The sequence below is a fragment of the Nesoenas mayeri genome (genome assembly GCF_963082525.1).
Source record: "Nesoenas mayeri genome assembly, chromosome: 4".
NCBI classification, from domain to species: domain Eukaryota; kingdom Metazoa; phylum Chordata; class Aves; order Columbiformes; family Columbidae; genus Nesoenas; species Nesoenas mayeri.
Window position 1 is genome coordinate 59,294,683 of NC_137540.1, and position 26,351 is coordinate 59,321,033.

The 26,351-nt window shown below is 37.4% G+C and overlaps 1 pseudogene across 1 annotated transcript in view; it reads right to left on the reverse strand.

The window, feature by feature from the left end:
- Positions 1–416: 416 nt before the first annotated feature.
- Positions 417–26,351, reverse strand: part of LOC308040053 (cytosolic beta-glucosidase-like) — a 35,204-nt pseudogene continuing 9,269 nt past the window's right edge. The window contains exons 3-8 of the transcript in view: positions 12,076–12,138; positions 7,707–7,934; positions 2,934–3,007; positions 1,744–1,888; positions 1,218–1,363; positions 417–581 (exon numbers count right to left, since the gene is read on the reverse strand). The product of the transcript in view is annotated as a cytosolic beta-glucosidase-like (transcript). The remainder of the gene's footprint in view (positions 582–1,217; positions 1,364–1,743; positions 1,889–2,933; positions 3,008–7,706; positions 7,935–12,075; positions 12,139–26,351) is intronic.

The following is a 26,351-nucleotide window of genomic DNA, read 5'->3' on the forward strand; positions in this document are numbered from 1 at the left end:
GACTTATGGCCCTGTACAGGAAAGAATCATTACACAGACCTCATTGTGTTTCGGAGGTCATATTCTGTAAGGATATTATGAGATATAATGGCCAGGTTTTCAGTTGCACTCAAATGTACATTGTTCACAATGAGAAATATGAAAGATGAGCACTTTTGAAGACCAATGTGGTTGCTGTGCTTAACAAACAACGATGGCTCTACAAAACTGAGTTTAGAAAAAGTGTTTGTATGGAGCACCTTTTAATCTGTTTCCACCGCTAGTCAAGGGAGCAAGTTTAAAATTACTTGTTTTTCTTTCAGCTAAACAGTTTGTGTTTTTTTTTCTAATCACATCAATTCATTCTGATTTACATGAGTTTGAGCTTCCAGAATCATTGGCCATTGCTGAATGCAAATAAGCACCAAAAAATTATATTAAGTTTGCACAATTGACCGCTCGTCATTTAAAATGGTACCTTTTAAAATTTCCTGTAAAATCAGCATGAAATGCTCCCATCGTTGACTGTCATCAAGTAGAGCAGGGTCACTTTGGGAAAACCCATTCTCAGTGATGTAAATTATAGAGTTATTACATGTGTCCTAGAAAAAGAGAGCAGGAGTTTTATTCAGAACAGATGTAAGAAAGCCCATAAAATCAGATGCATTACCCTCTATCTTTTCTAAGCTACAAACTAAAACTAGTTTTCATCAAATTGCACTGACCCTATTAACTTAATTTTCCATGAGCTGACCTTTCATGACTAACAATGGAAAAGCAAAACTGTGCAAATATCCATGAAGACAGTGAAATGACTTATTTTAATGAGAAGACTAAAATATCTTTCCTGTATTAGCATCTGCTTATTGTCACTGCTCCTTAACCCCTTGGCACTGGCAGTCACCACACGTTCCATTGCCAGGAGTAGATGCATGCCAGGAAAGCCTTACTGCTGGCATCAGAAAGATAATTTTTGCAGTTCAAAAGATTATATAGCACCAGTGTGTCATTTCAAACTATAAAATAGCTATCAAGTACAAAGACAATAGGAAAACACTAAGGCTTCTACTTCTACTCTTCATAGCCAGCATGCCAAAATTGAACTAAGAATCCCAAGGTGACTTGTTTATTTATATTTTGCACAATGTCTTATGCCATCCAGATGGGCTCCTCAATATTACACATTGGATTCTCAGATCATCAGCCAGTAAAACGGTCCTGTGAGCCTTAGGTTTCTCCTTGATATAACACAGAAGTCAGTGCAAACTGCGTGGTGCTACAGCTAGCCATAAACTCCCACTTGCAACAGACCAAGAAGGATCCATTATTTGCTCAGCTTCACAGTCCACTAAAACATTTTGTCTCTTGTCTGCATTTTCTTGGTCTTAATTTTAACAGTTCAGAGTAAAGAAGTCATCGGTACCCATGATCCTAATTTTTACGTCTTTAGTGAATTCTAGAATCCTTGATGATAAGTTACCCTGCTTTGAATGCATTGCGGAAATCCAGGACTTCATGATGGCTGGATATTCACCATCAGTAAATATTGTCCTGACAAACCCACCCAAGGTAAAGGACAGGTACCCTTCAGTTGCTTTTTGGTCTCCTACAGAATTTGTAGAAGTTCTACTAATCCAAGTTCAAAGTTATAGACACAAGTTCACATTGTTTTATCCAAATATGCCACTGTCTCAAGCTTTAGCATGAGCTTTTATCACATTATAAGCTGCCTTGTAATCTCTGATACCAATGCCGGGGCTATACATTTTTCATAACCACCTATAGCAACAACATAAGGATCATTAATAGTGATCACTGAGTCTCCAAATGTTCTGAAGCAATACTTTACATGAATATCAAAGGTCTCAATGATCTTTTCAGATCTCCAGTCACTTTCATCTTCTAAGGACTGAGGTGAGCCAAAGTGATATAGGGAACAGGATGGCATTTCCTAGGTTACTAATGATTTTGCTGTAGTAATTGACTCTTGAAAATATTACAAGAAACAAAAAAGGATTAACTTAATAACTTCATTATGTTTTAACACATGAAGAAACTTCACTGCACATCTTCTGTTATGAGATGCAAATATTTCCTCTTAACTGCACGCTGACTACTGTTACAAGACCCCAGAGTTGGCAAAAATGCTCAGCACACAAAATCTTCCAACCAGGCACATAAAATGAAATGAGGATGCAAATTTTCAAAATAGATCAGTGGACAGCATCTCCCCAGGAGAAACATAATTCTGATGGGTGCTGGTCACATGAAAACATAATCCTTTCATTTAAATACCTGAATGGCAGCCTGGCTGCATGTACAAGTTGAAAGCGTCTTGGAAAATTCCTGACACTTGAGAGCCTGACAGGTAGATTTGTTCTAATGAATGCATTTCTTTCCTTGAGAACTGTGTCTTTTAAAAAGTTCAGTGTCACACACAGCGAGGTAACCAAGCTGATCTTTTATGATTTGAACTTGGTTAGCCTGGGCAAGCTGTTTTCTCTAGAATGTTCTGTTTCCCATATCTGTGTATGCCGGCATCAAGACAAAGAAGATACTGTCAATGCATTCAATATTTTGCAATGCTGTGAATTCAATGGTTCCCTCATTAGCTCAGGTATCTTACCAGGTCTACATGACATCTGAGGATTTTCATTAGGGTCTACTAGATTTTAGATGGAGTTTAGGGCACTTGTCTCTTTAGCCACTAACTTGAATGGCTTGGGAATAGTTTATCCAAGAAACCAACTGTCTTCCTTTTACACTGCCACTGCTACAAACTGCTCAGTCCCTCTAACAGCAAGAAGGAATTATCTCACATCTCTAAAAGCTCATGACTCCCAACCTTTCTTGTCCCCTCTTGATAAGAGAGAGATCAACTTTAATTTCCTGGATGTGTTGTTAAAGCCGGACAGTGCTCGAGATCTATTTCTAGAGGCTTAAAAGGAATTCACCTTCTGTTCAGATCTAGCAGTGGCAGACATGAACATGTTTCCTAAAGGACTATTTTTATGCTGCTGAGACGTCACTGTAAGTTTAAATATCAGGGTACCTTAAGCTCTTATACAGGCATTTAAAATTTTGCTTACATTCAGACACAACTACATTGCATTTAAGACTTCTGAAAACACTAGATATTGCAAAACACATCATAAGCTCTGGTTCAAAGAGTATCAATTAGCTTGCTCTTTTACTTGAACTATCTGATTTAGTGTGGTAATTGGAAAAGGACAACAGTAGCCTTCAATTATTACTTGATAAGCTAAGAGGCTCCAGCCAGGAATAGGTCTCTATCATGCTGGTGGAATGTGGATATCAGTCAGTCTTTGCTTCAGAGACTTGAGCTAAATACACAGAAGTGTTCAAGAAACTTAGAAACCTAAAAATCATTAAAATGTCATAGGTCTTGGACCACCACATATCCTAAGAAGACATAGGTGCTCATGAAATGTCCCAAGACCTTTCTGCAGTGAAACTAAGAATAGAGAAGCTGAGAACACAGCAGAAAGGAGGAGGAGGAGGAAGACGAAGTTGCAAAGGTTAACAAAATGTATGCTTAGGACATAATGTATTGTTTAGATTATTATTCTTAACAGCAGGAAACATGTTCATTAGTAAATATGTCTGTACTGTATTGTACTATAACTTCTCTGGTATTTTCAGGTTCAGCTTACTGTGTATTGATATTTAAAAATACCAACACAGAATCCCATACTACCTTCTTCTCAAAAGGACAGTATTAGATTTCAGATTATCCTAACTTCAAATGACTGACCATAAGGATTTCTGTCAAGTGGATTTTAAAGACAGAATTTACTGCAACAATCAGTTATGAACCCCAGATTTATATAGTGCGTTCTTGTAAACAAACAGGTGAATACACATCCTTTAGCACAGCATGATTCAATAAGTTTGTTTACAAAGTAGTTCACAATGAATCTCAAAGGCACTTTGCTTTTCCTTCTGAATGCAGCACAGAAAATCATGCTAAATTCTGAGGAGATACCTGCCTGTTCCCGGGAACACACCTGTGTAAAAGAGAAAGGAATATACTTGAATTTTAGACTTTGAAAAGCATATTTTTGTAATTTGCAAGAGTAATTAGGAGCTAATAGAATTTTTTACTGTTACTTTTGGACCTGTTTGACTTCAGTGGGACTGGGGGTGTGTTAACTGTTTACTGGTGGGACTGCAAGATGAACTATACAAGCTTAAACTAGGGAAAAAAGAAATCTTTTGCTGGTACAAGATCCTGTTCTACCACATTGAGAGTAATGCTTGCCTAGAAGACACTAGAATTTCCCATTCTAGTTTTCAGATTATAAATTACTTAGTACAATCTATAACATTTAAATGCAACTAGCTATCATTCATTTTTTACATCTCAATTAAACACTATTATTGGAAAAGATTTATACTTTGTGTTAGGATATGAAAAGAAATAGAAGTACATCCCTGAAAAATGTGAACGTCAAGTCCAATTTCCATATTGTCTCATACCTTCCAGAATAGCCTGATCTAGTTTCTAAGGCTATAACTGTGAATCAGCTAGAAAAGAAACATAGAACAAAATTTTCTTCTAAGAAAGTGTGTATGTAAGGCTTTTGTGGGGACACCCCAAAATTATGGGATTATAGACATTAAGGAGTATTTTGTCCCTGGAAACCAAAGGATCATTCTTTTTTTCCTTTCTGTCATCTTCTGTCCCCATCTTGATTCCCTACCTTCATGCTGAAGTGAGGCATAACATCAAGCTCTCCCAAACTCAATACCCCATGTCTACTATTTCTGTCTCCCTCCACACTGATGGTCAGAGTTTAGCAGCTAACTTGTACAGCTCAGGACAACCAGGGTAAAAATAATTGTACAAAAATACTTCAAAAACAAACTCGATGTGAATTTTAGCCTAAAACCTGACACATCTTGGGAACAATACACCTACAATATCACCACCACCAAATTGGAAACAGAATAGTTTTAAAGGTTTTCAAATGTCCTATGTCTTAGGTGTGAAATTGGTAGTGAATCAGTTGGTGTGAATGATTTTATTTGAAAGGACATTGCTCTAAGCTTTCTAATTCTTCATATGATCTTTGTAAAAATGTTTATATAGAAGATGATGGCCTTTCCATGCTATGCAGTTACAATTGCTTCAACAGATCACTGCACAAGAGAAGTGAACTCCTGCCTAATGAAAGCTGGCCTACTTGGAGTTCCTCCAATGCCCTTTCGCTAAATGTAAAGTTCATAATATTAATCAGGCAACTGCTTATACTGGGGATCAAGAGAACATTTTCTGAAATTACAGCTGAGTTTTTTCAAAATGTTAGCTTTCCTTACCAAGTGTATTCAGAATGTCTGCTTGCTATCTTCCTTTTTGACATCTAAATAACAAACCTCATTCAGTAGGCATTCCTGTGGGGTTGTACAGTGCCTGCAGCCCCAGCTGAAAGAATATCAGTACAGGAAAGAATCACAGAGTCACAGAATGTTAGGGATTGGAAGGGACCTCAAAAGATCATCTAGTCCAATCCCCCTGCCAGAACAGGAACACCCAGATGAGGTTACACAGGAATGTGTCCAGGTGGGTTTCAAATATCTCCAGAGAAGGAGACTCCACAACCTTCCTGGGCAGCCTGTTCCAGTGCTCTGTCACCCTCACCATGAAGAAGTTTCTTCTCGTATTCAAGTGGAAAATCCTGTGTTCCAGTTTGTACCCGTTGCCTCTTGTCTTACCATTGGTTGTCACCAAGAAGAGCCTGGCTCCGTCCTCGTGACACTCACTCTTTACATATTTATGGACATTAATGAGGTCACCCCTCAGTCTCCTCTTCTCCAAGCTAAAGAGACCCAGCTCCCTTAGCCTTTCCTCGTAAGGAAGATGCTCCACGCCCTTCACCATCTTTGTTACCCTGCACTGGACTCTCTCCAGCAGTTCCCTGTCCTTCTGGAACTGAGGAGCCCAGAACTGGACACAACATTCCAGGTGTGGTCTCACCAGGACAGAGTAGAGAGGAAGGAGAACCTCTCTTGACCTACTAACCACCCCCCTTCTAATCCACCCCAGGATGCCATTGGCCTTCCTGGCCACAAAGGCACAGTGTTGGCTCATGGTCATCCTGCTGCCCACCAGGACCCTCAGGTCCCTTTCCCCTATGCTGTTCTCTAATAGGTCGTTCCCCAACTTATACTGGAACCTGGGGTCGTTCCTGCCCAGATGCAAGACTCTACAGTTGCCCTTTTTATATTCAGAGAAACCACAAAGACACAGCCCAATTTATATTCAACACACCACAAAAAACACTCCTAGGGAAGGGCAAGCTGTGCCAGTGAAAGTGGGCCACATATTGTAAATTTTGGTGGCAAAGGAAAGGCTTCCATTCAAGCCTCTCTGGGATGCTGGCAGGGTTTTTGCAGTCATGCTCTGCAGGGGAGAATGGCTGGTCGGACTGTTTACAACAGATTCACCAGCCCCTGCCTTTCTGAATTCTTGAAACAAAGGCTCTTCCACTCTCTGGTGAAAACAGTAATCTACAGGATACAGAGGACAGGCTGCTGCCTATTGCACAGCCAAACTCTACATCACCGAAATTCTGCAGAAAAATATTTCTTCTGCTGCTATCTTCCTAGTACAGATCAGGATAACCTGAAGAGAATTTTGTAAGAAATCCTTTCCTTTTGTAGCCTTCCATCTCTGCGGTCTTTAAATCAGGCAAAGAAAAGATTTGCCAAGGCAAACACTGCCCCAGAAGTACAAAGATATCTATCTTCTTGGTAGTACTAAGATTCAGAAGAGCAGGAGGCAAAACTGAGATTCAGAGGTTCATCCAAATCTTCTTTGCTCTTTTCTCCTTGGAACATTATCCTCCTGGCATATGAGACCTCAGCCAACTATTTTGATTCTACTATCCTTTCTGGTTCAGCTTCAGTTGCTTTTATTCTTCACAGTTCTCTTTATTTCTTCTTTCTTCCATTCTCCACATTCTGCAGCCAAAGCTGCAGTTCCTATTTTTCCTAGTGAGTGACCTTCATCATTCCCCCAGTCCATACCAATGGAATTAAAATAAACAAGTCAAAAGTGTAAGAAATTGTATATCTTCTATCAATCTGAGCAGCTTGTTGATGTGCTGTATCCCTTTCCACATTTACACTGTCTGCTGAGACTGTGAAAACTCTTCTTTTCAGAGCAGGGACTGTCTTGTGTTTGTCACAGAGCTAAGCACAATTTCTAGCTGAGTCTGAAGAATCCTCCCTACTTTGCTAAAGAAAATATCTGGGAAAAGCATGTCCTTCTGAGTGCAAAATAGTCAATGTGAGGTTCAGTACATCATAGTATACTGATAAACTATCTAAATGCATTTGTCAAATAAGATACTTGTCTATTGCAAGCCATCCAAAAATATGCTCATAGCTAGGATCCCTGTAAGTATAAACATTCTGATGAAGCAAAATGATTTAGAGTTGCAATTAAAAAAACTGGAGTAAGCAAAAAAGATACATAGGAAACATAATACTAATCCTATCCCAAAAGATTGTGCTATCCAAGGGGATCTAGAATATTAATTAGTAAGTTGTTGCAAACCTATAAAAAATCATGCCATAATTACTCTGAAAAAAGTTGCAATTTCAAAGCTACACTGCAGAATAGCATACTGGATTAATTATGCCAGACTGCAGCAATAACCTTGAATTAAAGCTGCAACCTTCTATTTTTAAGAAACAATTGCCTTTCTGGTTGATGAAACCTGTCGTCCCATCAGGTAACAGACGTGACCAGGAAAGAGAAAAGCGATAATGAGTCAATCCAAGCTGTTTGATACATTTCAAATCTTCCTCCCACAGAGTGTAGCTGCCACAAGCTACATCACCAGTCTGGTTCTTGAAAACTCGATCTCCTCCCTGATGGGTGAATATGTCCCAGACATTAGGGCCCTTTCCATCTGCATTCCAGCCTTCTGCTTGAAAAACAAAACTTGGTCGTTACACTTTTGACATCAAAAGGCATATGTTCAATGTAAATATTTATCACAAAGTAGGCACAAACCCCTCAAAATTCTATAAGCAAAATGATCAGTATTCCCTCCCTGCTCCTTATATCATTTAAAGTAACTAGGAACTTTCAAGCATGGGTATACATTTGCATGATGTTTTGCATTTATTCATATTTTTACTTGCTGCTAATTATTTGAAAATCCTGTTTTAAAAAGCATTCAGAGTTCTGACATTCTTCATACTTTCTTAGCCAAAAATCAGATGCTTGCAACTCTTGAGATATTACAGGTTTTCACAAAGGGCATTTTCTAATGCAACTTCCATCCATAAATGTAAAAGATCAGTCCATATCAAAGAAAGCCTTCAGGGTATGAGAAATACATCCAACAAATAGGCACTTATGGCTTTCTGGATGTCCTTTGAAAATCCTGTTAAAAAGAAAGGAATGCCATTATGAGCCATGGCCCTAGGCATATACAAGCTGAATTAATAACACGGCTCTGCAAAACTTCTGCTTTTTGCTTAGCCAAACGCTCACAGAAATGAATTTTGAGTGCTCAAAACCCCTGCGTGGTTTTCTTCACTTTCATAGTTTTGGGAAATTTCTTTGCAATTCCAAAATTGAGATAGACAGATCATCTTTAAAATATTCAAAATGTAGCTGTTCTTTGAGATTACACAGTACTACCAACACGTATTTAAACCAAATAAATGCACCCGTTTGTGACAAGCTTCTTTGTCTTTCCAGAGCATTGTGGTGGCTGAGGCAAACACTGAATTTTTAATGTGGAGAGTTCTGTAAACGTACACCCCTGCAAAGTGTGATTTTATTAAAAAATTTCAAATATCCCCAAAATGGCCAACCTCATTCACCAGCAGGATGTTTCAGTGAATTCACTGTTCCAGGGTTACTCTTTAAAAACTGAAATGACATTGTGTGTTAAAATCATGTATAAATTAAATATCAGTTGGGTTGTAAGATTAATAACTCTATAATAGCTACATATCAATCCTCAATAAAAGCGTTTTAATAATCAATTAGTATCATAGAAATTAGAGATGGAGGAGAACTATTAGGAGGTCATTGAGTCCATCCCCTGCCAACACAAGATTGCTCCCTTAAGTATATTTAGTACTTAATACACATCTGTCTTATTAAATCTAAGTTTAATGCAAGGTTAAGCATATTGAAGACACTTAATTTAAAGCATTACTAAAATTTGTAATATCACTTCTATAACCTAGCTTTCCAAAGATCATTGTCACATTTCATGTTCTTTAAATAATTTTATTGCAGCACATGAACATCTACATTTGGTTGGTCACTAAATTAAACTCTTATATGGGACAACCTTCAGAGTAGGTCAAATTTTAGATCCAAACAGTTTGAGTTTCTCTTAATCTCAGATTTTATCACAGACTTTGTGCTCTGTCTGTGTGCTCCTTGGAAAAGTACAGTACTAAAATTTTTCTGTATCTTGTTTCTGATTTCAAATATACCTGCTAAAATAAATACTCATTTTAGAGGAGTGTAGGGAATAACAAATAACAGTAATTCTTTGGTGGTACCTAGAATTTAGAAGCCCTTAAGAGCAGGCTTCCTGCACCATATCGATATGATATAGCTCCTTTTCCACTGTGGTGGGAGTGAAGGGAAGCCAAAAACTCTTATAATGGGCAGCTAACACACTTGCACTTAAGAACCAGCAGCTAGAGTAGGTACTGAACAATTTCTTTTTTGTCTGCCTTCCCCCAGCAAAGGAGGTGGGAGGGTGGGGGAGAAGCATTTGATTTTCAGCAGAGTATGACAGAACTACTCCAGTGGTTATTAGCCACTATAAAGCTCTGACTGCGGCCGTGGCAAACAGACCCACTTTGAAGCATCCCTCATGCTGCTCAAAGAGCCTCTCTGTGCAGTACAGGGTATCTGAGCTAGCTAAATAAAGTGTAGGAAGCAATCTCGCCAAGGCAACAGAAAGCTCCACGTACCCTGATGTATCCTGCTGAGCCACAATTAGTCTGCACAGAGCTCTGCTCTGCTCCAGTGAACTGAGCTTGCACCTCTGAGCTTGCTCAGAAACCTCCATGCTGCACAGCAGCTCCCAGTGTCAACATACCCCAAGTTTTAGTGAGCTTCAGGGACAGGAAAGAACCATGATGAGGAACTGAATTTACATGTCAAAACATAGCTGAGACTTAGCTACTAAATCATCACATACGGAGTCATCAAATGTTTAATATAAATTATCATGAAACATGATGCATGTTCCCCATTCTCTGCAATTATTACAATGGAGTAATATAGAGTGTTTCTCCTTTTAAGTAAAGCTAGTGAGGCAGGAATATTACTGATCAGAGTATTTCAGTTTTCATGTACTTTTCCAAGTTAGCTAATTCAGTTGTGTTTTCAGTTCTCAGAGTGAAATTTTCTTGGATTGGTCTCTGCCCAAAAGGTGAAATTTTGTTTGAATTAATGCAGTTCAACTGTTTGGCATATAAAAGAAGTGAAGAAAACCACTTTTACCATTATGAAAATTTTTTGCAACTTTTCCCTCTCTGTCTCAAAAAAAAAAAATAAAAAAAAAATCAAGCAGAGTTGAAATTTAGCATAGAAATGGCCCTCAGTAAGAAGAAGTGCTTTTGAGTGTTCTGCTGCAAATTGATTTTGATTTGACTGAGTCATGAACCTTTGAAATCTGCACTTTGAGCATGCAGAGTACAATTGGTATGATTTTTTAGCACTTTGAAATATACAGAGTGGAGAAGGTTGTGATGTGCATAAATACATAGCTGACAGTAAAAAATAAAGCAGCCTGTCAGCCTTTGCCTCATCCATTGTGTGTCTTGTGATATGTGTAGCAGCTGAGTTTGGACTCTACAAGACCTATTTCTTCAATCATGATGCTTGTAAGTCGGAAGCTGCACAGCTTCCAAAGCTTTCAGGAGGAGGAATTCCCTGTTGAGCTTCTTACTTCTGTGGGAAAAGGGTCATTTGAGTAGTGTCTAGACCACATCATAGATTTTTTTTTTATGTTTCTCCCACTCAGAAGCCTTAGGAAAGCTCATTAAAAATACATTAAGAGAACATTAAAGTTGCACATCTAGCCACTCAAAAGGCAGGAAATTATAATGTCATTCCATATGCACACACAATTCACATTTTAAAAATTAGTAGAGCTATGAGCATTGCAGGACTCAAGTTAGAATCTGGCCTAGAATATTGATTCCCAGGAACAGCGAGATGTTAAGTCTATTAGGTGAAGCTAACTGAGCTCGTTAAAAGGTACCAAGCGTGGGCAAGTACTCTCGCTTTCAGCAATAACCAAGAACTAAAGGCTACATCCTCAAAGACAATTTTAGATCTACAACTTCCATTTAGGTACTGAAATCAATGGGAGCTAAGTGCCTGTATGCTGCAGGGTATAATATGAGAAAATCAGATCTATATGTATTTTAAAGGTCTCTAAATACACATCTATGAAGGGATAAAATGAGGGGGGCGGGGGGAGGTTATCACTCTAGGTGTCCTTGTACCCTGTACATTCCCTAATCTGCTACATATTTTCATATCACGCTGGGCAAATCACTTTATCAGCAACTCCATTCAACTGGGAACACAATATATGTCCCTGGGGGAGGGCCTCCACAAGTCCAACTGCTAACCTCTCAGTTCACTGTTTTTCATATCTTTGGAGATGAATTCTTAACTGAGGACCCTGTGAGTACCAATGTCTGATGAGAGTTTTCCCATCCAGTTTTAGGACAGTCAATAGTAATCTACTTATATTAGCTCTACAGAAAGGAGATACTCAAGAACTGCTTGGAAAATTACTTTTATCTTTTTTTTTTTTTTTCCTCCGGTCTCAATAGCTAGTGGAAGGTTCCTCCTCCATTTCCATTTTGAAGCCACACTTCTGAGATTTGAAATGTCTTTTATACCCTTTTACTGCTCAGGCCAGAAGTATTTAAACAGAAGTGCTATGTGGATTTGCATCAGATGTAGTATCTACGTAATGAGGCAAAGATCAAACACTTTCCTTCCTGGATCCAGACTTTTGCTTCACTTAAAACTTCCTTAACACTTTGGCAGCTAAAAATTGACACCTTCAATTTGTTATGCTGCTGTAGCTGCACCCCAAGCAAATCCAACTGGAAAAGCAATATCCTCTGGCACCAAAAGCAGAGGACAGGCGAGTACACAGCATTATGTGATGCTGTGGAGATGCCGGCTTCATTTGCAGACAACGGTTTCTGGCTCGATCACTCTTCCACTTGTTACAAGCAGATTCTATACTGAAGACAAAAATAAACCCTGTGCAGCTTCACACACTGAAAGGCAAGTCATGCACTTTGCATATCTCAGGATTAAAGCAGAGAGGTTCAGTCAGCTAACAGTGAAAGTGGAAAAGGCAGCAGTGGAAAAGCCCAGGCTGGTCACAGTGAGAGGGCTCCACCTAGTCCAAAGCATCAGTGCACAGAACAGATCCCTGTTCCCCTTCATTTCTCTTCAACTCCCAGCCAAAGGACTTTGCAGACCCTTTACTCAACATAAATCCTTTAGCCACCAGGCAAAAAGTCATTTCCTTCCCTTTCAGTAAGCTTCAAAAACCAGCAGTACCTCTTCTTTTCTGGCATCAAATGTGTGTTTTATTTCCCAACAATGAAACAACTGGCCTGCAGTAGGTGAGAAAGAATATTTTAGCCATTCCATGTTTAGCAGGATAAAAGAGGAACATTTGTATGGGAGTACAGACTGAAGAGCTTTCTGTCTCCTTCTTTAAAATCCTATGGATGCTCATTTATTCTAGAGCAGCAATGACAACCTTATGGCATGTGTGCCAGAATCAGCATCTGCAAAACAGCCCTCAGGCCTCTTCCTCTACCTTCTGTCAATGCTGTTGCTGCTCACCTGCCAGCAGGCTGAGAAGGGAGCAGCAGCAGGAGGACGAGTCAGGGGATGAATGTAACAAGTGGAATGGGCTGGAAGTACTTTACTGTCCCTTCCCAGAAAGCTGCAACACCGGCCACACTAGATGGCACTACTGCAATTGTTTTGGGCCTTACAGGAGGGTTTTTTTCCCCCCCATTTATTATAACACTATATCCACACTACTTTTGCCAAGGTCAGTATCTGCACTTGTTGGACTGCCAGCTAATAATGTATCTATTTTTTCTCCTTGTTTACTTATTTTCTTGGATCTTTTTTTATTATTATTTTGGGAATTTTTCTGGGTGAGGATCTATTCTGCCAAAGCATTATACACATAAGTGATATTTTCTTCGATAATGAAAATAAGTAAACCTTAACATAAACAAAAAAATACACTTATACATTTAATGCACATACTATTGCCAGAAATACACACAATGGAAAAGTATTCTTATTAGGAAAAAAAAATGCTTTGTAGAGATGCAGACAAGCTGATTTAATTCCAAAGTGCACATTGCAGAACCAGACAGTGCAGATGCGATGCAAACTAAATCAGGCTTTCACAGCAGGCATGCGTTTCCTCAAGTATCTTCCAATGGAAAGGTAAAATCCCCTTGAATACAAAGGAACAAAGAGGGAAATGAAGCACAATATACCAGCTTGTTCCCAAAACACATGCTGACACATGGTCTAAGCAAACATACCCTTTATGTGTTTTATACAGAAGACTAAAAGCTGACAAATTAGTTGATGTTCTCTGGTTGAAGCAGCCTCCTCAGGCTTTCACTTGCAAGAAGGTAAGCATTGGCCAGCTAACAGTAAAACTCATCAGGGACACCTTAAATCGTGATTAACAGATATTAATGAACGAGAGTTATTATGCATAATTCTACATCATTAAATGTTATTGGTAGGTGCCTTTGAAAATGTAAATTACATTAAATCTTTTCCCAGAAAATCATACAATTCTATTTCACAAAAGATATAATAAATACATAACTCAGTAATAGGGGGAGAGTGGCAGATAGGAGATAGTAGCAATAAAAACTCAATAAATTTTTTATAAAAATGCTTAACCATATAAACAAGGCCAAAAAGTTTGACTTTCCCTGGCAGAAAACAGAGACAGAGATGGGTTTTAGGAGAGACTGAGTGGGAGGAAAAATATTTCATAAGCTGTCTGGGGAACAGTGAACAAAATTCACCTCAGAGGTTAAGTCAGATTCACCACAATAAGACAGCAGGGTATGTCAGATAAGTAGGCAGATACTGAAAGATGCAGAGCTTCAAAATTCACAGAAGCTGCATTTATAGCAGCTAATCTCAAACTCTTCTGGCAACTCAATTTCTAGATTTGTGACCCTACTTCTGGTTGTGTTTCTGGACTCACGATCCCACTCCTTGTTGCACTAGTGGGACTTGCAATTATATTTCCATTAGACCCACTGCATGTTGTGGCTTTTAGGATGCACTTGCCTTTTAACTCTGATAATTCTCCCTATATCTAACAAATAACCTGACCTCAACCTGAGCTTCTGTATTTGGCTGCCCCTTTGTTTTGTTCAACACATATCAGTAGGAAACTATGAGAGATTTCAGTTCCACATAGAGGGAAATTTTTTCCAGACTAGGTTTAGGGTTTTTACATTTGCACTGACACAGACTATTTGTAATCAAATGAGTTCAAGACAGGTATTCGCAGGAAAAATCAAGCTCTTCTTAGATATCCAGATGAATTTGGACAAAGATATTTTTGGCAAGTCAATAAAGACCAAGAGTAATTGATCCTTAAGCTGAGAGCTTGCAACCTCACTTTATAAAATGCTAGGTATTATATTAAGGTGAAGGATGAACAGAGTTTGGTGTCAGGCCCTTAAGTCACATGGAATTAATTATTATCAGAGGAACTGTATCTTGTCAAAATGAGTTTTTCCTGACTGAATCAATGTTTCCTAATGACATATTATAAATATTTTTAATAGTATTTACTATGGAATTTAGAAATTAAACTTTGAAGGGGTTGTGAAAATCAAAATCTCTTTCCTGAAATTTTACACTGTGCAGGAACAGAAGGATATAGCTGCTTCAGAAGCAAAACTGTGTCTCTGAAACAGCCAGAGATAGCAGCTCACATATTCTGTGAGTTGTCTTTGAAACTCCTGCTCATAAATTTAGTTTCCCACTCTGGCAACATAATGGAACAGCTATTGAGAAAACAAATTTATTAAACTACTTTGAAGTCTGCCAGACAAACTTGATTTTTTAACAGTAATACAAAATTAATGAATAGAGAGCAGAAGCTATACTGTCACGTGTCTGAATTTTAGCAGTATACTATTTTCTTTCACACATTTTAGCACTGAGCTTAAAGTGTTGTCAATTAAGTTATGGAGACAGTTTCCACCTTACACTGTGGCTGCAGTAGAGAACTCCTAACTTTGATCCTCTAAATTGAGCCTTAATTAGAAGCCTCTGCTGGATTGTTGATTAGCCTTTCTTGTCCCATCTCCAATGTGTCAAAATTCTATTCCCAAACTTAAATCAAATTGGAAATGAACTATCATGTTGACTGAAATGAAGGGTGATGACAAACAATGAAGGGTAATGATAAACAGTAACTTTGAAGGGAGGCATTTAGTGCAGTACACAAAGATTAGTATTACTTCTGATCTCACTTAATAGCTTCAATAATGAGCTAGAAGAGGGAGTAAATGGCACATTAATGAAATCTGCAGATCTATTAAACTAGGAGGAGCTGAGCACACTGCTGAAAATGGAGAAATAATATACGGGGTCATGGGAAGATTAGAAACACAGGCAGAATATTGCAATGAGATTCAGTTTAGAAAAAAAAAAATAATATTTGGGTAAAAAAAATCAACAGAGGGTAACAGGTGAAAAACTGGAGAGCTGTAATGATGGAAAAGATTTAAAATTAAGAACGTCAGGAAAACTAGGCAAGAATCTGTGAGCAACAAACAGTGAAATCTGGTCAAAACTATTAAAGAATAAGCAAAGAAGTAATGACTTATCTTAAAGCAGCTCTACAGCTGTCAGCTCTCTTCTGCATTTAGTCTGGGCACTGGAAACACAGACTATCAGTCAGATGGTTATAGATTTTGCAGCTATGGAATTTTTTCTTGGAAGAAAACTTAAAAGTAAGCCATCCATTTAACAGAGTGTTGTCCTTCACGAGTGAATGACATAACAGTGAGCCACTGGTTAAAAGACCATAAAAAGAACGTGAGACTGAAGAAATAAAATATTCTCCCACTACTGGTAAATGGATCAAGAAGCTTGAATTTTTTGACGTTGCTGAGGAATCTGCCAGCGTAATGCCAGCTGCTATGAGCTTTCCGATACCAGATACATGTGTACAATATCTTGGAGAGCTAAAGCTTGTTGTGAGCAAGTTAATTCCAGTTGAGGAGCTCACACAAATTAATCTTTCTGGGAATTACTGTACACAAGCCAAACTAGTGTTACATCACTCCCTATACCAGAGACAGTTTCAGCAACTCTGCATGGCACAGCATTAGGATACATAGTATGTATGTAAAGTGATATTCTATGTTGCTCATCAGTCTTCAAAAGTCCTTGGTAGCTCTTGGCTCTTGAAGGCATTGTCCTTTATTGCTGAGTGCCTCCGTACAGTATTTTTAAGTGGGCTCAGCCACTTGGGAGTTTGTCACTGTCACTACGTTGTGACCTAACACTGAGTGAAGAGAGAGCAGGGCGTTGATCCAGAGCTTCAAATTTGCACACTTCAGTAGAAAACCTGGAAAAACCTGGCAAAAGCCCTTTCATTAAAACCATGCTCTATTCATTTATTTTTCACCATGTTCTACGGTTTCATGCTTCTGGATTGTTCGCCTTCTAAGTGAACAAGCTTAAAAACAATGAGCCATAATGGAAAAATGTCAGGATAAAAAAAGAAACATATGTATATATGAAAAACAACATAAAAATTAGCATAAGCATAGACAGACCCCTTGGTCCATTGTGAATGCAACATGTTTGCTGAGACAGCAACCCTTCACCCATGTTTTGGGAAGAGCTGCTTACACTTTGCAGAAGTTGAGTTTCAAGACATTTGTAGAACTACCAGTGGCAAACTTGCTTGGTATGATTTTGCCAGGAAAATATCTGATGTACCTAGTCAGATTGGCTGCAACTGGTGAGATGACATGTCTGAAGTATTTGAAACTAAACTTGTTAATGTTTTAAAACAGAAGGCAAAGAAGTCTTACACGTGTGAGAGCAGTATAGTTTCCTTTTTTATGTCATAAATCTGCAGGCTATTTCACTACATAGTTGAATTTTCAAAATCATGTACATACAATTTTTGTTGCACAAACCAAGTTCTGTGCTAAAACAAGTATGCCCCAATTTTTACACTATGTACACTTCAAAATCCCAGCAACTTATCCAAGGGTTACCTCAGTCTGGAACATCATTTAAGTGTCCATATAAATATAAACACAGAACTCAAATTTTACTCTTTTGAAAATGTGGGCCCAGTATCTGGTTGTTTTGATGCTTCTGAAACTTCTCCCTTGATAACAGCTAAATCATATTTACTTTTGGAAATGTGTCGTATCACTTGCATTTTATTCCTGGGAGATTATATACATGATGTCTGTATTATCTCCCCCTCTAACACTCATAAATCACATATTTCACAGCACAGCACTGATTTTTTGTGTGAGCTTCTGACCCCACATGCCATCAACAAGAGGAAGCCAAAGCAGGGCAGAGTTTGGGGAGACTGCCCTCCTTTGATATCAGTGGAAGTCACTAGCCAGTGACAACTAAATTTGACAGAAAACTAACATTAGTGAGTATACATGGCTGAATAAATGGATAGACTGTTATTTGTGTTGCAACTGATTGAAAGCCTGAAAAGTAGGTGTGACTATAATATCAGGTACCAGAGAATACACTTAGAAGAGACAAATTACAGATGCTAATTCTATGATAAATGCTTCAAGGAAGATGCATCAAACCTCAAAACAGAAGAGAAAATCAAAACCCTCAGATAAATCTGTTTTTAAAACTGAATGATCACTTTTTTTTTTTTTTTCCTCCCCCCTAATTCCACGCAGGTTTTCTCAACAAAACACTGATAGTGTGGGAAAATTGATAATTTTCACTGTATTTTTTCCTTTCAAGGTTTTTTTTTTTTTTAAGATTTATTTTAACACATACATAGAATAAACTAGGAAAGCATTCTGCTCAGGCCAATTTTATACTGGGAATGTATTGACTAAACCAAGTGATCTCAATATTTGTGATATGTATTAAGTCCTGTAAAGTCCTACGTTTTGTTTTGGAATTAGCTAGAAATAGTGCAACTAGTTTTTGTAGCTGTAAAACTGTATCTTTCATTTTCTTTTCTTACAGAAATGCTGTTTCTAGTGTCACTGACTATGACTAATGACATTGACTATGACTGTAGCAAATATGCTTGAAAAGCTTCTTCCACCAGTCAGGATTAAGAAATCCCATTATATTAGTGCATTTACATAAAATTCACTTCCCTATATCAGCAGTATGGAACTATCTACTATTAAGCAGAAGTACACTATGAGAGACAGTAGTTGATATTACTTTTCAAAAGATTTGTGCAATGCCGCTGCAAATATTTTTCCCCTTTGCAAGAAATACTATCATTGTACTCTTCATTTTTATCCTGCAAAATATTAGTGGACACTACTGCTTGCACCTGGAGAGATAAGTAGCACAGCAGTCCTTTAATTCAACGAAGTAATTCAAATACCTACTTGGAAATCAGTAAATACAGGTTATTTTTCAAACAACTTAAATTTATATTTTTGGTCTAAACAGTATTAGAATTGTGCAATGATGCCTTAGGATGATGTTATTCTGGGAATATCACAAAACATGTAGCTGACCCTGAAGCTAAACTAATAGAATCAAAAGAAAAAAATCAATATAACTGTTTAACATAGCTCTCTCTTGCTTGATTTAAACACATAAATAAAAAAGAGATTAAAGGATACAGTGGGTATATTGGTGCAGCACTGACCTTTTTATTGTCACAGGGGTTGTCTACTTAACAAAGAAGTCACACAGATGAATACAGTATCTCATTCAATTTGAGCTCTTTAGATCTTTCCTCGTGTTTCAGCTTGGCACAGAGAAAATGGAACAGCTGCACAATGTAGATGAAATCTTACACATTTTCCCTCTTCTGATGAAATACTGAAGAATTTTATAAGCACAGAAATGTCAAGTTTATGAGCAAGCAAATATATTTTTGTATCCAACCCCTTTGTATTCCCTCAGCTACCTCTTCCAAACCAGGCAGGTGAATTAGACCTACCAATGGCTGTTGCGTTAAAGCTTTTGGCTGTTGAGTGATCAATATCCAGTAGGAGGCAACAGGAAAAGACGTGAGGATTTGAAGGCTGGGTGAACATCCACACCGAGCTCTCAGAAATGTTTGCAGTTCCTTACATTCTCATGGAGGCCTATAGAAAAACAGCAGGTGATTATGTAATTAAAAGACTACTTCATCATCTATAACACAGATTGGGAAGGACGACACAAAGGCAACCTTTCATTTCCTAGTCTTTGAAAAGTAGATTTTGTATCTTATCGTTATTTTAGCAGAATACATATAGCAGCTTATTGGATGTATTTTAAAACTGTCTGCTGGTGGTAATGCTAGCCACATCTCTTTCCTGTCAGTCTGAGCCGAGGCAAGAAGTTGTAGCGATAGCAAGCCGTTACCTTTTATGTAGACTATTACTACAACTTGTCATAAGTTTCAGTTATTTGTTTCCTTGCCAAAGATTGAGTAACTCTATGTTGAGTTCCAAGTTCTGCAGCAGAGTGTGCTCTACTGATTATAAATTATTTTTATACTCTGCTTCTGGCCTGCATTCCTGATCTTAGCATCTGGATTTTTTTAAAACAACCTTTGGCAGCAGTAGGAAAATGGCAGGGAAAGTTTTGTTTGGCCTCTGGACTCCAGCACGGGGCCTGCTCAGTCTCGGCAGGAACGACACAATCCAGTTAATGCAAAGAAGATGAGAGGGCCTGAACTGTTCTCAAAACGGACTGAATCTTTGGCAGATTACACAACCAAACTCTAACAAGTTCTTGACTGAGCTTATGTGATGTATATTTCTTCCAAGGCTTATCTCTGGTCCAAATTTTAATGAATACTATCAGATAGGGCAAGAGAGGTGCGCTGACAATCCTGCACCATTTGTGTCCCAGTTTTAATTTGGTCCTTCAGTGTCTGGAGATGCTAAAGCTGTCTTGTTTTCTTCCTGCAAAAATCACATGTTTCAGACACCTCTGATCCATACCAGGAAAATCTGAGACTGATAAGGAAATGGTAGTCAGACTCACGGTTCAAAACAATGAGGAATAGATGCAATAATTATTAGAGGTGTTAGCTGAAATATTTGGAAGAAAAAAGTCTGGTTCTTACTGTGACTGAGTCAGGTTAGAATGTGCATTTCTCACTAACCAGATGAGTGTCCTAAGCAGCACATATTGGTTATCCTGCATCAGACTTAAAAATCCTCTCATTTCTTTTGGCATTCTGGATATCTAGTTGATGAAAAGCTTATCACAATGCTGCATTCTGACACAATATCCTGGTTCTAACAGATCTGTCTGTTTTCAACAGTAATAAACAAACAAATAAATAAATAAATAAATTTTTAAAGGTCATATAATCTCTGCTTTTTAAACCCCACCTTTCCATATTCACTGTTTTCTTCCTTTAAACTGTATTAGTGCAGAATTCCTCAGAATGCAGTGGAAAAACAAATTCTATCACACTTCTGACAAGTGGAATATTAAAATATTCCCATTTTGGACTCCACATGGACACAGCCTCTATGAACAAAATCCATACAACCTTTCCATTTAAGTCATTGGAAGTTGGATCAGGTCTTAACTTTCACCAAAATAAACCATTTAGTCAACATGAATAAAAGGAAAAGAAAATATAACACATGAATGGTATCCAAAGATGTCCTCCAACAAAATGTCTTTTTAGTATAACTGTAGCTCATATTTTAAAAGCTGTTTTCTCAGTCTTCTTTAAATGTGGCTGAACTTCCACTATGACCATGTGATGTTAAATGAGTATTGCAAAAGGGATTGGGAGTTTTTTCTTTCACTCTCCCTCTACCAATCAAGATGAGCCAACTCCTCATGAACATACATTGTATATAAGATTTCTAAGGGTTTTCTGAAGACTGCAGATTCTGTATTTCTCTTGCAGTTACAGCATAGAGTTTTGGACTGATGCCTAGAACAGACCCAAGATGTGTATCTCTCAGCATGCTCTGTCATGTGCTATTGCTTATAAAGCTTGCAATTGTTATATAGCTGGATTGGTGCTTTAAGCATACCTTTACCATTCAAGGAGCAGGTTTAAATAAAACAAAACCTTTGTTGTCCTAGGAAAGTTCTATAAGAAAGTCAGCCAGAAAAAGCAAGCTGGAAATATTTTCTTAGGATAAGATATTTTGATTAGTATAACATCTGTTTCTGGCAAAATTTGGTTATTTGCATGGAACACTTTACAGTCATTAATTTCCCTACACATAGGTTTATTCTATCCCCAATTTAAAAAAAGATTATATTAATTTTTGGAACTATTTTTTCCCCTTGAATGTGCTGAGTTTCAAATGAGAAGAGCTCACAGATGGAACAATGGAAAGAGAAAACAAGAAGTAAGAAATAAAACTGTCAAAAGACAAACAATCCTTAAAAAAATCGACTGATACCAATTGTTTCCTGCCTCAATACAGTAAGCATTCCAGTGCAAAAAGATTCCAGTGCTTTTATGCACATATCTTTCTCTGTCCCTGAAAAGACACTATACAGAATACAGTCCCTAGAGAACAGAGAAATGATTTCTCAAAAGCCATGCAAAAGATCAATATCAGGATTAGGAAAACATTTAGATCTTTCATCAGGCAAATGTCCTTTTCAGGGGACAATACCTATCTGTACCTTCTCACATCTACTGCAGAATTATCTGGCACTGAGCACATTTCTGAAGATTTAGGAAAACATGCAGATAGATGTTTAGCTTTGCAATATGCAATTATATATAAAAAAAATGAAAGCTAGGAGTTTTTTGTTAGCTTAAATTGCCTTTTATATTTATGTGCATACCAAAAGTAAGTTTACAGTGCTGCTTTGTTCTGGAAAGCATGTCTGCTAAAATGTTCAACAGAATATGAAACTTTGCATATTCCATCAAAAACTGACATTAACAGAGCTTTGTAACTCAAATGTTAAAATGTCAGAAAGAAGACCTGAAACTCCAGGTCACATATCCCAGCTCTGCCCTTATGAATATTTTGTATGCAGTAACTTGCATGTACTGCTGAGTGGATGCTGAAACATATCTTTTCATCCATAACTACGCAATAGCAAGTTTCCTGTACTAAATCTACTTTGTATTTGAAAAGTTGAATGATTGCCTATTAAAGTAAATACTACAGAATCTCAGTTCTTGTGGAGAAGGAAATCTTAAAGGCTTGTGTTCAGTATACAACTAATTCAAACATGAACACGGTAATGACATTAGAGATTACCTTTTTATCATTCAAATTTCTCCTGTTAATCTCTAAGTGAAAGAGGTGATTTTATAAAAGACATAATTATAATTGCTTTTGATGTGAGTTGTGACCACAATCCACTGAAATGGTGGATAAGTATCTGACAGTAGGACTATAATTTTAACAGATGTGGCAAATCTATCTGCAAACCATAGCTTTTTCATTAGACAGCATCAAAAAACTGCTACGTTTTTCCACTGTGGCTTATCTCTGTCATTTTCTACATAGCACTTTAAAATTTATCCACTTAATCATTAAAACTTGAATACAAATTCTTCTCAAACTGTATTTGTGTATATATAGTGTAGATATTCATCACTAGAATAAATGAAGGAAAGTTTTTTGAAAGCTGGAAACAGCAAAAAAAAATTGTTTGGCTATTTGAACCTAGTTGAGGGCAATCTACGGAGTAACACTGTTATCCTGCTTACAGCATCTAATACCTGTAACCTCCCCTGAGTTCACTCATCCTGCTCAATTCTTCAGGCACTATGTCTCTTTATGATTCTCTAACCAGTGTGGAGTCTTCTCCTAGGTACTAGCTTCCTACACAAAGTCACTGCATCATTAGTGAGATAATGTTTGCATGCACTTATTCTGAGACAGGAACTTCATCAAGAAGAGAGGAAATAATTCAATTTCCCAAACTTTGCAATCTTGTAATTTCATTTGTTTCTTAAAGTTCTGTTTCTTTCCATACATGGCCCATACCATGGAAAAGAAACATAGCTTGGATAATCTGTATAACTCTACCAAATAGGAATAGACTGGTATTATAATCAAGCACTGAAAAGAACGTCTCTATATTAGGTGTTCTCAGAGATAACATTCAAAGTCTTCAGATGAGTGTTGCTTAAAGCTCTGTAAGAAAAAAATCCACAAACCTTCAGGTAAGAAAAAGCAAACTGTTACATGACTTAAGATCACAAAGCTGGAGAAAATAATTTGGGTTTTAGGGTTCTTTTTTTCTAAAACTTAATAAGTCACCTAGGATAAAATTTGCCTTTAGTCAATGATCATATCTGAGAATTTCAGCTATGAAGGTGAAAGCTTGACAAAGTCATAAACAACTGAGAAGGACAAAAAGGAAACACTAAGAAAACTATAAATGTCATAATGTTCTCCATCTGGAATATCATTGCTAGCACTTTTACAGTGCAGTACAGACAGCAGAGTAAGGTGATCTATGAAACAACAATTTGTCATTAATAAAATGGAAAAATGTTATGAAAACTGGAGATAAGATCATGGATCATCCAGAAGACCACCTACTGAACAAAAAGACCAAGAGGAAAAGAAAGTTCTGGTTTAGCCAGCTTCAGTTTCTTACTGGATTGACCCTTGAACCACTAACTCATCAGTTTCCAAATATCCAGTTTTACTGGCCAATTACTCAGCAGAACATGACATGATCAATGATCTCAAAGTTTTCAGCTGGTTGTATCGATCAAATATATAAACAAAACACAACTGTCAGCTGCTGAGTTTACTGCTGATGAAGTGATGTTTAAAACAGTTAATGAATTAATGCTTGAACACAGAAGAAAAAAGCCTAGCTGATATAAAAGACTAAAAATGTTTAGTGCTCAATTAATTAATACTTTGAGTTATAACTGATTTTTTTTAATTGACTGACAAAACAGAGGTGTGAACTGTAATTACCAGCTACCTATTATAGCTCATTTTTCTGATTTCTGTTAATTATTTCTCAAGTGAAGGAAGCGGAACCACTGAGGCTGCCAAACTATCCTCAAATTCTTGGTGCTTAAAAAATAAATATCAGAAAATGCCAATTATTACAAAATGTAAAGGTTCATTATGTTTTGTAAAAAAAAAAAGGCAGATGAGCAAATGCTATGAAACACTGAGGCAGGGCTGGGGCACACAAAGGAATTACAGTAAACTAATGAGCTTCCAGGTGTCATCTGAGCTAGGGTAACTAACAATATTTGCACTCTTAGCCTCAAGCAAATCTGAAGCAAAATGTATTAGATAAGTCTTCAGGGAGAACACCCTTTGTCAGCAAGATCAGCCTGAAACAAGAGTCAAGTTTGCAATGACGCACCACTTCACGAAGAACAACCTACCTCATTCCTCCTTGTCCTGATCTGAGAATAGGAACGATTTCAACTTTTAAAGGTGGCAATTTGATTTCCCTCTGGCAGCAACAGGATGATCCAAGATTCAGTACTATCTTGCTTTTTCAGAGGAAGTGTCTATAAAATAAGACCTGCTTTCAAAAAGAGAGTTGAAGTCAAATTCCATATTGGTCTCACTAGAAAATGTAATTTATGCCTTGCTTAGCCAGGTAAGATGGGAGGCAATCTAGCTGGCAGAAAATAAGGACATGAGTTAAAGAAAATTGAAAGGGAGAGAATTAAGCATGAAAAGAACACTATTTAAAGAAAGAGTGAAAACTGAGAGCTTAATTTACTGTTAGTTAAATTTTATCTCTTGTAAGTACATTTTTTAATTCTTCAAATCAAAGTTCTTCTGCTCTATGCATGTTGTCATTATTTCTCTGGAATTTAAAATGTCTGTTTTGTTCAGTAAGTGCATGTTAGAAATCTTGGGCTATTAAAAGATGGTGCCAATGTTAACTATTATACAAAGGATTAAATCTTAAATAAGTAGTATTAAAAAGTGACTCTATAAACCTTTAGGTTATTGGTACTTCAAGATTTTTCAAAGAAAAGAAGACCAATATGAAGGATTAATAGTTAAGGTTATGCAAAATCCACTTAATCAGCATGGCTAATTTTAGCTTTAACTAAAGCTGCTGGCAACTATGTGCATTTTGCTTTGGGGCTTTACTTTTGAAGAGAGTGATGAATACATTTTTGAGGTAAATTTATCTTAACTGAGAGTCTACCTAATGCTCTTTAATTGCTGAAAAAGTGTTTTTAATAGCATTTGCATTTAGGAGAGGAAGGATGTCTTCAGCTCTGCATCTTTAAGACCCTAAAATAAGCATTTTATTTTCACATTTGTATTATATACTGCTTGACTATAAAACAGGTGGGTTTTATAAACAATACAGTCATCAACACAGGTACACTTTATGAAGAAATAATTGTTCTCCTGACAGTCCACACCTTGTTCAGTAAAGAGCCCAGGAAAATTGGAGCATACTCTGAAGATGTGAATACAATGACTTGCTAGACTATATGGGTCAAAAATGCTGAGGATAAGGGTCTTTCACTGACAAATGCTACCTAAGCAAGGCAGATGTACAGAGAGTCAGCTCAAGCACCCCAGGCATTTTGAGCCAGAAATACAAACTTGCTAATACTTACAGCTCTTTTACTCAGCTACAAAATCACACAGGATTAGATCATCCAACGTGAAGTGTATTAGATACGGTTACACTCTTAGTTAAAACAAAATGACATGAATACTAAGGTTCCTGACTGGTTGGAACCAGATGAAATCTGACTGCATCTCACATTGGTGGGGTAAGGTGTGGAGAAAGCAAGAGGACAGGCATTTGGTGCACTCAGCTTTTTCAAGATTGTGAAAATCTTGTGGGAGGAACCACCTTTACACTACAAAAACCAAGGGCCATGGTCATAATTCTGTAGTGGATTACAAAGGCCTTTTTCTAGTGAGAAAAGTGGGGAAGCCTAGTAAAGTTAGACCATTGATTTACGATGTTGTTATTGCAATTGGAGGTCGAGTGAAATTTTGACAAGCATACCTATGTTAGCTCGCTGCTAGTGTTTATACAAACAAGGTAATGCTAGGTTAAAATGTATATTTAGATCCTAGCATATTAGTATTAGACAATTTAAGTTTTCATAAACTGAAGTCCTTCTGGGTCTTCAGTACTA